Source organism: Bombina bombina, chromosome 12 (assembly GCF_027579735.1).
Source record: "Bombina bombina isolate aBomBom1 chromosome 12, aBomBom1.pri, whole genome shotgun sequence".
In the NCBI taxonomy this organism is placed as follows: Eukaryota; Metazoa; Chordata; class Amphibia; order Anura; family Bombinatoridae; genus Bombina; species Bombina bombina.
The window spans coordinates 6,922,857-6,935,735 of record NC_069510.1 but is presented as its reverse complement, the minus strand read 5'-3'; positions in this window follow the sequence as shown (position 1 = coordinate 6,935,735).

Below are 12,879 nucleotides of genomic sequence, written 5' to 3'. Positions count from 1 at the left end.
AGCATTTGTATGGACATTGCCCTTAAAAGGGCATTTGGCTCTTTTATATGCCCAGGTTTTTTATTTGGGGGGGTTGGTTGGTTGGTTGGGTGGTGGGTTTTACTTTTGGGGGGTATTTGTATTTTTATTTTACAGGTAAAAGAACGAAAACTATTGTATTTAAGTGCACCAGATGGAGTACCAACGGCGCACTGTAACAAACTAGGGGGCGTCCACCAATATTCAGTGATACCAGTATGTGATGTCAGTATCACATACAGGTAAAAGAGCTGATATCTTTGGGGCTATGCCCCACAAAAGGCCCTTTTAAGGGCCATTGGTAGTTTATTGTAGGCTATGGTTTGTTTTATTTTGATAGGGCTATTAGATTAATTCTTTTTTATTTTTGATAAAAAAAATATATATTTTTTAATTTATTGTTTGTTTTTTGTAACTTAGTGTTTGTTTTTTTCTGTAATTTGGTACTTTTAATAATGTTTAATTGTATATTTAAATAATTTGAGTAGGTTAAGTTTTTTTAATATGTTATTTAGTTTATTTAATTTGTAGTTTAAATTAATTGGATAATAGTTAGGGTAGGTTAATTAATAGTTAAAATTAGTTTCTTTTAATTCTAAAGGTAAGATTAAATTTATTTGAAGATAGGGATGTTGTAATTTTAATTTAAAGTTAGCGTGTTGTTAGGTTTAGGGGTTAATAGCTTAACTTAGTTTATGGCGATGTGGGGAGGCTGATGGTTTAGGGGTTAATAGGTTTAGTTAGTGGTGGTGATGTGGGAGGCCAGAGGTTTAGGGGTTAATACGTTTATTTAGTGACGGCGGTGTCGGGGAGCGGCAGGATAGGGATTAATAATTTGATTTAGGTTGCAGCGATGTCGGGGAGCGGCGGGATAGGGGTTAATAACTTTATTTAGGTTGCAGCAATGTCGGGGAGCAGCGGGATAGGGGTTAAAAACTTTATTTAGGTTGCGGAAATGTCGGGGAGTGGCAGGGTAGGGGTTAATAACTTTATTTAGGTTGCAGCAATGTCGGAGAGCGGCGGGATAGGGGTTAAACATTTAAGTATAGTTGACGGCGTTTAGTGACAGGGTATGAATAAAGTTGGGAAAAAGCTGAATAGACGCAAGATCGATGACTGCTAGTTAACAACATTCCGATGCTTATCGCCCTGTTCTTGGTGCGCGTCTTTTTTGCCGGCTTTTTTCATAAATAAGGAGAGCGTATTGAGATATGCGGCTGCGATGTTAGGCGAGCGTATTGATGCCGGCGAATGCAACACAGTTGACGGCTTGATAGATATCCCCGCACATCTTTGTCTCTTTCTATTTGTCTTATTATAGGATGATAATTAAATTTATATAATTTAGTTGGGTCATTAGTTATCTTTATGCCTAAGTATGTTATATAGTCTTCTTCTACTTCAAATGGGTATTTAATTATCTCATTTTCTTTATATAGCCAATAAATTTTGGACTTTGCAATATTTATTTTATATCCTGAAATCTTTCCAAACATTTCTAATTTCTAATTTCAATACCAAATGGTATTTGTTTCAGTAGATTAATTAAAGTCTCTAATGACAAGTTCAAAAATATAGGTGATAATGGGCACCCTTGATGAGTGCCTCAATATAAATAGATTGGTTTAGATTTCTCGCCATTTATAATTATATGAGTCTCAGCTTTAGAGTAAAGTTTTTCAATAAAACTCATAAAAGATCCATTAAAATTAAATCTACCTAGCATAACCAGAATATGGGACCATTTGACTCTATTGAAGGCCTTCTCTGGATCCAAGGACAGCAGGAAGGCCTCCGGTAGTGTCTCACTTCTCTCCTTCCAAATATTTAGTCAATATTTTTCCATAATTTGTATTATATGTCGTAGATGATCTTCCCAAGACAAATCCTACCTGCTCTCTGCCTATTATATCAGGAAAAATTTTATTGTCTGTTTGTTATTATTTTCATTAATATTTTATCATCTATATTGATCTGTATGACTGTGGTAATATTGGATCTTTGCCTTCTTTTGGGATAACTACCGTGTTAGCTGCTTTAAATATTTGTGATATTGATCCTTCTCCGTTATATATTTGTATAAATATTGTATAGAGGTTCTATTACTTTTACTTGATAATATTTTATAAAAATCTGACGGTAAACCATCATGTCCTGCTGCTTTGGCTGCTAGTAGGTTCTTAATGGCCTTATTTATGTCCTCTTTTTTATCGCAGAGTTGAGTTTGTCTTGTTGATCTTTTGTTATTTTAGGCAATTTAATTTTCTCCCATAAACTATTGTCATTGCTTTCATCGCTTTTTTCAGTCTCATATAACTATTCATAATAATTTGTAAATATGTCCAAAATGAATTCTGTGTCTTTCATTATTTTATCTTTGTCCTTCATTGCAAGGATTTATTATTGGTTTTCTGAGTTTTTACTGCTGCTGCCAATAATTTTCCTGATCGGTTTCTCCATCTATAATATTTTCCCATATTACTTTTTATTTCCAATGGAGTCTGCTCCATGGCATAGTAAACTCTTTGCTTTTTATTTGAAAATATTTTAATCGGTTATTTTTTGAGGGGACCTGTCTATAGGCTACGTAAGCCATTGTCAATTGTTCAGCTATTTTTTTTTGTATTTTTATTTTGTTTATTATTATTAATGACATAATTTATTACTGCTTTTGCCGCTTCACAGAAAAGTTGGGGGGTCATTTAAATGCTGTTTGTTGTTTTCTTTATATTCATTCCATTTTGCTTCTAAATACTTCCTACATTTTGAGGAGTTATTGAGGTAGTTTGGGTAATATAATCCATTTCTCTTTTTTCTAGTTGTGTGGTTGAGTGTCATAATTACTGGAGTGTAATCTGAGATTAGCATCTCACTTATTTCTACTTCAGATATTTTACCACTAAAATTTTTGGAGGTTAAGAAAAAGTAAATTCTTGAAGATGTATTATGTACTCTAGATATGAGTATATTCTAAGCAGTCAGGATTAATAATTTTCCATTTGTCTTCTACCCCCAATGTGTTACTTATATCGTTTATGATTTGTTTTTCCCATTATACTTATCTTCTTTATTGATAGAATTGCCTTTCGGCCTTCTGTTAGTTCTGTCTAACATTGGTTTTGGAGTCAGGTTCAAGTCGCCCGCTATTATAATATCGTAAATAATATATTTTATTAATTCTTTTTGGATATCAAACCAGAATTTTCTGTCTTTTTTATTCAGACCATATATATTGCAGATTAATAGCTCTTTTTCCTCTGCTATCATTAAAATAATTACATACTGTCCTTGTTTATCTATTTTGACTTTATTGATCTTGAATGCTAACTTTTTATTAAGTAATATCGCTACTCCTCTAGTTGATTTTTTTAAAAGAGGAGTAGTACACTTCTTTAACCCAGTTACCTTTTAATTTTTCATGTTCAGTGTCTGTTAAATGTGTTTCTTGGAGACACGCAATGTCGATATTAAAGAGACATTAAACACCTGATGAAAATTATTAATAAAATAATCACTGCTGTCTATTTAAAGTGAAGGTAAACTTTTGTGAATGAAAGCCAGTTTTTTTAAAATACTATTAAAAACCGGGGCACTTTCATTCATAAAAGTTTACAAAGCAGCCATTTTGATTAAAAACTTACCTTTTTTTCTTTTCACAGTCAGAGCAGCTTCCCCCACCTGGAGATCCTCTATTCACACGTCAGCAATGACTAATCCGGCTTCCTCCAATCACGGCTTTGTAAACTTTGATGAATGAAAGTGCACCTGTTTTTAATAGTATTTTTAAAAAACAGGCTTTTATTTATCAAAGTTTACCTTCACTTTAATAATAATAATAAATATTTATTTGTCAGTCAGAGTATAAATGTATTAGACTTTCCCATCTATTTATGTACACATAATATGCAGCAAAATTTAAATACATTTTTTTATAAGCAATATGTTTATGTTTTTAACTCCCCCCACAGTTTTTTCTTCAAACTGCCCAAAAGTTTTATGCTCTAAGCAAATTTGTTTGCATTAAACGGCTTCAGACACTATTGTGATTACAAGCAGCTTTGGGAGGGGGAGGGGGGGAACTCTCACGTATACACGGAACAGAAGATTTTTGCTTCTCAAGACCTGTCCTCCTGTTATGCAATGCACTAAGGGCTGACACTTGTACCAGCCTTAATGATCGTTAAGCAATGATCGTCTTCATTGCATAGCATTGCAATCTGCTCCTGTCACACCCTCTGCCTAAACACAGTACAAGTGTCAGCCCTTAGTGCTTTACATAAACACAGTACAAGTGTCAGCCCTTAGTGCTTTACATAAACACAGTACAAGTGTCAGCCCTTAGTGCTTTACATAAACACAGTACAAGTGTCAGCCCTTAGTGCTTTACATAAACACAGTACAAGTGTCAGCCCTTAGTGCTTTACATAAACACAGTACAAGTGTCAGCCCTTAGTGCTTTACATAAACACAGTACAAGTGTCAGCCCTTAGTGCTTTACATAAACACAGTACAAGAGTCATCCCTTAGTGCTTTACATAAACACAGTACAAGAGTCATCCCTTAGTGCTTTACATAAACACAGTACAAGAGTCATCCCTTAGTGCTTTACATAAACACGAGGACAGGTCTTGAGAAGCAGAAATCTTCTGTACCGAGTATACGTGAGACCTTCCCCCTCCCGGAGCTGCTTGTAATGATTTACAATCACAATATTGTCTGAAGCAGTTTAATGAATACGGATTTGCTAAGAGCATAAAACTTTTGGGCAGTTTGAAGAAAAAAAAATGTGGGGGGAGATAAAAACATAAACATATTGCTTATAAAGCATTTTATTTACATGTTGCTGCATATTATGTGTATATAAATAGATGGTAAAGTCTAATACATTTATACTCTGACTGACAAATAAATATTTATCTTCACACACTGCAGACAGATGTGATCCTCTAAAAATATATGTAACAGACAATATGCTGTGTGTGTCACATGACTGCTTCATGAGCATGTGACTACTGTGCCCCTGTAACATAGGTTACAATATGGCAGCTTACATAGGAAATCAAGCACTGGATCAACAATGTACTTCAAAACAATCTCCTTCAACAGTTTGGGGAAAGAGGAACAGATTAAATAGACAGAAGTGATCATTTTATTTTTATTAATAAGAAAAGGTAGTTTTTAGTGATTATTAGAAGACAGGTGTTAAGTGTCCCTTTTACGTTTTCTCAAATGAGTTATAATTGCCTTTCTTTTAACTGGGGAATTAATACCCCCAACATTCCATGTAGTTAATTTAATCATTTTATCTCTTCTATTAATTTTCCATTAGCCTGTTCAGAGAAAGATATATATAAAATACTAATTATATGATTTATTTCTAGTATTGATGTTACATTGCCATTAGCGCCAAATACTATTTATTTTAAAAACCCTTGGTATTTCTAAGGCGTTTGCTTTTATAGCAGCGATATACAGTATATGTAACAGTGGTATTATTCTAATGTTGTTATTGCCTAGCCATTATAGTTACTAGGGGATATTTAATCTGTATTGATCCCCTAGTTTTATCATGACAGAGATATTAACATTCCTAGGTGTTATATATGTGCGACAAGCCCGATATCCCATAGATCATGTAACTTTTAGATAGCCATCTTTATATAAACACATCTCTATTAATCAAATAACCCTTGTAATACTTATATATGTAACAATCTGTAAGAACATTTCCAGCATATCATATAGCCCTAAAAAGAATTATACTATGGAATATATGGCAAACTTCTAATGTAAACATTGTGATAATATTGATATTCACAACATACTGCTCACTAAAACATGTAACAACTTATTCATTATGCTTTAAAAATCGTGTAACCCTTGAAAACACTTATTCTGTGAAATGTAAAACAAGCTTTAGTGTAGGCATTGTAGTGACGTTAAGCGATCATTTTCACAGCTACATTCCATATATAACCAACAGATGCATTTCCTTCTGGCAATCATTTTTTAGAACATTTACCCCCTCATTCATTGTGTTTTTGTTAAAAAAAAAAAAAAAAAAAAGTAAATTGAAGTGGCGATGAAACGGAAGCAATTCTCCCCAATATGTTCTAAATTGGTAGAAGCCTCTCACTGATGTATCCAGCTAAACTGAAAATCTTTCCAGGAACTGCTGCTATTACTTTCACTAACCCAGAAGAGGCACAAAAGTTCTTGGACTTAGAAGAATCAAAGAAAATAGGAAGAAAATTATAATCTTCTTCTTGTAATCTACTAATCTATTTTTAACAGCCTGTCCAGCATCATTTTTTTATGCACTAGAAGTTTTTACACAGATTTTCACAACATAAGTATCACAAGGGTTATAAGAGATTTGTTCTTTTTAAAGATGAGTATCTAGGAGGTTTTTTTATTTTTTTTTATGTATACACTGAAATTTGTATTTTTATTTTTTATTCTCCCCTCTGTATGGTATAATGAATAATTTGTCACATGTTTTAGACAATAGACAGCATTGTGTAGTGTATATTTATGTTTCCACTATGTTTATACTAGAGGTTGTCACACATTTCACAGTCCTCCCATCCACCCCACAGATTTTCACAACATAAGCACCACAATGGTTATTTGACTAATAGAGATTTACTTTTTTAAAGATGGCTATCTAAGAGTTATATGAAATATGGGTAATTGAAAACATAAATTGAACATTGTGAAGAATGTATTTTACATATGGACAAGTTACTTAGCCTAAAATTGTGATTAAACATATATTTCTCAATTTTTATTCAACAAAAGACAAAAAAATGTGCGGTAAAGGGGTAGTTTAGCATCCCAAATACGGAAGGTACCACATCCTGCCGTGGGGGGGACCATGGATAGGTTCCCAGCGGCGGTTGCGGCGCCCGGGAACGAAATTGGAACAGAGTGATCAACTCCACATTTAACTAAACATGTTACCTTTATCTCACCGTGGGGCATGGTTAGGTTCCCAGCGGCAGTTTCAGTGCCAGGAATGATATTGGAACAGTAAAAAGGTAACATGTTAGGTAAATGTGGAGTTGATCACTCTGTTCCAATGTCGCTCCCGGGCACCACAACTTCCACTGAGAACCTAACCATGCCCCCCCCCCTCATGGTGTGATAAAAATAACATGTTTAGGTAAATGTGGAGTTGATCACTCTGTTTCAATCCCCCCCCCCACCCACAGCGGGATGTGATACCTTCCGAATTTGGGACGCTAAACTACCCCTTTATCAAATGTGTTTATCATATGGACTGAGTACATCCAAAACAACTGAAAACTTCCAAAAGTCATGAAAAAAGCTGCTGAAAAAAAGTGTTCTGATGGGTTTGAACAGTGAAATGTCACCATGAAAAGAATAGTATTGTCATACTAGTTATACACTGGAATACCTTGAGAGTTATTATGGTGCTTCTCAATAGACTGGAACGGTATTCTAATGAACTGAAATGGTCATGTGAGGCACTTAGTACAGGAGTTCTGATGGACTGAAACGGTCATGTTAGGCACTTAGTATAGGAGTTCTGATGGACTGAAATGGTCATGTGAGGCACTTAGTATAGGAGTTCTGATGGCCTGAAATGGTCATGTGAGGCACTTAGTACAGGAGTCCTGATGGACTGAAATGGTCATGTAAGGCACTTAGTACAGGAGCTCTGATGGACTGAAATGGTCATGTGAGGCACTTAGTACAGGAGTTCTGATGGACTGAAACGGTCATGTTAGGCACTTAGTACAGGAGTTCTGATGGACTGAAACGGTCATGTGAGGCACTTAGTACAGGAGTTCTGATAGACTGAAACGGTCATGTGAGGCACTTAGTACAGGAGTTCTGATGGACTGAAACGGTCATGTGAGGCACTTAGTACAGGAGTTCTGATGGACTGAAACGGTCATGTTAGACACTTAGTCCAGGAGTTCTGATGGACTAAAATGTTTATGTGAGGTACTTAGTACAGGAGTTCTGATGCACTAAAATGTTTATGTGAGGTACTTAGTACAGGAGTTCTGATGGACTAAAATGTTTATGTGAGGTACTTAGTACAGGAGTTCTGATGGACTAAAATGTTTATGTGAGGTAGTTAGTACAGGAGTTCTGATGGACTAAAATGTTTATGTGAGGTACTTAGTACAGGAGTTCTGATGGACTAAAATGTTTATGTGAGGCACTTAGTACAGGAGTTCTGATGGACTGAAACGGTCATGTGAGGCACTTAGTACAGGAGTTCTGATGGACTGAAACGGTTATGTGAGGCACTTAGTACAGGAGTTCTGATGGACTGAAACGGTCATGTTAGACACTTAGTCCAGGAGTTCTGATGGACTAAAATGTTTATGTGAGGTACTTAGTACAGGAGTTCTGATGGACTAAAATGTTTATGTGAGGTACTTAGTACAGGAGTTCTGATGGACTAAAATGTTTATGTGAGGCACTTAGTACAGGAGTTCTGATGGACTGAAACGGTCATGTGAGGCACTTAGTACAGGAGTTCTGATGGACTGAAACGGTTATGTGAGGCACTTAGTACAGGAGTTCTGATGGACTGAAACGGTCATGTTAGACACTTAGTCCAGGAGTTCTGATGGACTAAAATGTTTATGTGAGGTACTTAGTACAGGAGTTCTGATGGACTAAAATGTTTATGTGAGGTACTTAGTACAGGAGTTCTGATGGACTAAAATGTTTATGTGAGGCACTTAGTACAGGAGTTCTGATGTACTAAAATGTTTATGTGAGGCACTTAGTACAGGAGTTCTGATGGACTGAAACGGTCATATGAGACACTTAGTACAGGAGTTCTGATGGACTAAAATAAACCTAGCATTAAACTATAAATTAACCTAACATTACTATTCTAATAAAATAAAAAAATACTACCAATAAAAAAAATCTAAATTACAAATTTAAAAAAACCTAACACTACGAAATTTTTTTAAAAAATCTAAAATTACAAAAAATTATAAATACTAAGGGGCCGATTTACCATCACTTTAAACAAAGTAAATTCTCTTTATTGGTTAACATACTGATGAGAGAGAGTTGTTTCTCTGCAGAGTTCTCTGAACTTACAAACAGTCTCCTGTATTGTAACTGCTGTAAGTAGAGTTACCCTTTGAGTCATACACAACAGAGCACGTCAGTTCTTTGTTATGAGTGGTATTTCCTAGCGCCTGATAATGGAAAATATGATGTAAACATACTCCGTGAACCCTGACTGAGGAGGACACATTTTTCCTTGTCTAAGCTTGTAACATACACAACTTCCTAGATAGATCAAATGTAATTAGTTTTGTTTAGCAGAAAGCAGCTTAAACTCAGCACAAAAGAGGGACACCCTAAACCAGGATATGATAAATGCTCACTATAGCAACAAACATCAAACTACATTATTGTATTGCTGTGGCCTTTACATCATCAGAAGCTTGACTATACATCAGTAACTTAAGCTGTCACCCCAATATGAGTAATACACCTGCCTTGTGCAAGTAGTGTATTTATGTGTGACATGGTATGATAGATCAGCACAAGCCCAGTTGCCTAAGCACAAGGTAACACAGGTGTAGATATATTGTGCCTCATGCTAAAACTAGTGTGAAACTATAGAACAGACCCTTTACTGTCTGCCATGCACTGACAACGGTATATATATCTACAAATATCTAGGGGCATATTTATCAAGCTCTTGATGTCCCTCGTTTCCAGCGAGCCTGCAGGTCTAAAGACCACTGCTCCATAACTTGCCCGCCTGCTCTGAGGCCGTGGACAGAAATCAACCTGATTAGATACCATCAGGATGATTGGCACCCCCTGCTAGCAGCTGATTGGCTGTGAATGTGCAGGGGGCAGCATTGCGCAAGCATTTAACCAGAAATGCTTGTGCAATGTTAAATACCAACAGTGTATACTTTCGGCATACAGCGATGTCTGGCGGACATGATTCGCTACAGCGAATCATGTTTGCCCGTCATTTAATAAATCGGCCCCTAAGCCTTATGTCTCTACACCCTCAACCTGTAGACTGTAAGCTCTCCGGAGCAGGGTGCTCTTCCTCCTGTACTAGATTTGTTTAGTTTGTTATGGTTTTTTATCTCATCACATTGTCATTGTATACCCCTTTCTCTTTACCCAGCACAACGAAACTGTGCGGTGCTCTACAAATAAATTCAGTTACAACAGTATGGGAAATGCAAAAAAACAAACAAAAAGAGTCATTTGAAAATTCAATCCAGCCTGTACTGTATTGAAAACACATTATTAACACATTCTTTGTTGTTTTACTTTGTGAATTTAATGTATTTATGAAAATATTCACTCATTTCAAATCTGATGACTGCAACACGTTCCAAAAAAGTTTTTCATATTGTCCCAACTTTTTTTTTGCTTGGCATTCACTTATGGTTCTAGGTAGCATTTCATTATTCTGGTGAAGGCTTGGGCCTCTAGTTATCAAACTCTGGATGGACCTTGACGGCCCCTGTTTCTGGCAAGTCTTCAGACTCGCCAGAAACAGCAGTTATGAAGCAGCGGTCACAAAGACCGCTGCTTCATAACCTGTCCATCTGCTCTGAGCAGGTGGACAGGCATCGCCGGAAATCAACCCGATCGAGTACGATCGGTTGTTTGACACCCCCTGCTGGCGACCGATTGGCCGTGAGTCTTCAGGGGGCGGCGTTGCACCAGCAGCTCTTGTGAGGTGCTGGTGCAATGCTGAATACGGCGAGCGTATTGCTCTCCGTATTCAGCGAGGTCTGTCGGACCTGATCCGCACTGTCGGATCAGGTCCAACAGACCTTAATAACTAGAGGCCATGGAGTCTTGAGATCTATTCATTGAAACGTTTAGGGAGTGATAATAATCTTAATAGGTTTCATGGGCTATTAGCTCAAGAGGAAATATATACATTACCCCCATGCAACTTCACTTTCCCGACTATTAATATGATCAATCTGTCAAAGCTATAAAATTGAGAGGGGTAGTCTGGAGACCACAACTCACTGTGGTTTCTAGGATCCTGGTCTTTACTATAAACTCCTAAAGCCTATCTGACTTACATTTACACTCATTTCAGAGCATGAATTTCCTACCCTCAGACTGGTTAAACACACAAACGCCTATATGTAACAGTTGTCTCAGGCTTTTCTCAAACCAATACAGAGGCAAAAAAACAAGCAGTTAATCATTGTTGTTGATGACTATCTTGTGTGTTCAATCAAAGTTTGTTATAGCGTTACCCATTTCAATACATTACATGTGTATGATTAACACTTCCTATAAGTGTCTGCAATGGTATCTGGATGTCAGACACAGGTCAAAAGTAATTGAAAATGCTTTATTGTAGATACAGGTAGCATGTTTTTATCTGTGTGATAATAAATCCAGACCAGTCCAGAAACCAAAGCAACAGCGAGCCTTACTCAAGACACAGGGCAAGATGATCATAAACTTGCCAGCATGGAGAGAAATTTAAGTTTCTACATTTTTTTTGAGGGACCTCGCCATATTGACGAGACTTCTTAGTTCAGCTCTCCTAAGTTGAGAGCTGTAGATTATCAGGCCGTAAGCCACGGACACACCTGGGATAGTAGGAAGATACCAGTTACACCCATTAGGGATCAGGCCAAATAGGCAGTCTGTAAAACTTAATTATTCATATAGGCAGATTGTGGCACAGCAAGATGAACACAATATACATTATCATAATGGCCAGCAGCACGCAATATACAGGTAAAGGCCAGTAGGTAACAGCATACAGGGAATAAGTAGCAGGTGCCAGTATACAGGGAATATCCAACAGGTCGCAATATGCAGGAGCATAGTGCTCTTATGTGCACACTCATGAGCCTACCTCAGTATGCTCCCATGGAAAAGAGATATTTTGCAGCTAAGGAGACCAAAGAAAATAGGGAATAGTGAAGCAGTACATGTCTTTCTAACAAACCTTTTAGTAAGAGTGAAGTTACTGCCGTAAGATACATACAGACACCTAATAAACACATGACACCCCCCTCACACACACACTAGCCATGCACTCTGTACATTACCTGCGCTCTCAGTGATACTCTTTGACTTGATTTCACCATTATGGCTTTCAGACATGACTTCTGAGCTCACAGACAAAATGTGTCTTCTGGAAAAATCCAATCCTGTTGGCTTCCTTATAACGAGCAGAGCATTTAAAGCTCTCCATTCATAAATCTCCTCCTCCTGCCCTTCCCAACACTTATCAATACAGCTTTTTCCCTAGTTGCTCTTAGAGAGATAGCAGAATTTCCCTACTGTAAAGATCAATACTGGGATACAGTTTTTTTCCAGCCTTATTGCTGATCATCTTTCCATTCATATGATATTGTAAAGATATTTTATTGCATTATTTCAATTACATGTATTCTATAATTAGAAAACCCTGCAAGACATTGACAGGCATCACTTTAAAAGGACGGTAATGTGAAAATTAAACTTTCATGATACAGACAGAGCAAGTAATTGTAAACAACGTTCCTATTTACTTCTAGCAAATTTACTTTGTCCAATCTCCAAACACTTAATTGAAAACATAAATTGAACATTGTAAAGATTGTATTTTACATATGGACAAGTTACTTAATCTAAAATTGTGATTAAACATATATTTCTAAATTTTTATTCAACCAAAGACAAAAAAAATGTGTGGTAAAGGGATAGTTTAGCGTTCCAAATTCCGAAGGTACCACATCCCTCTGTGGGGGTGGGCCATGGATAGGTTCCCAGTGGAGGTTGCGACGCCTGGGAACGAAATTGGAACAGAGTGATCAACTCCACATTTACCTAAACATGTTACCTTTATCCCACCGT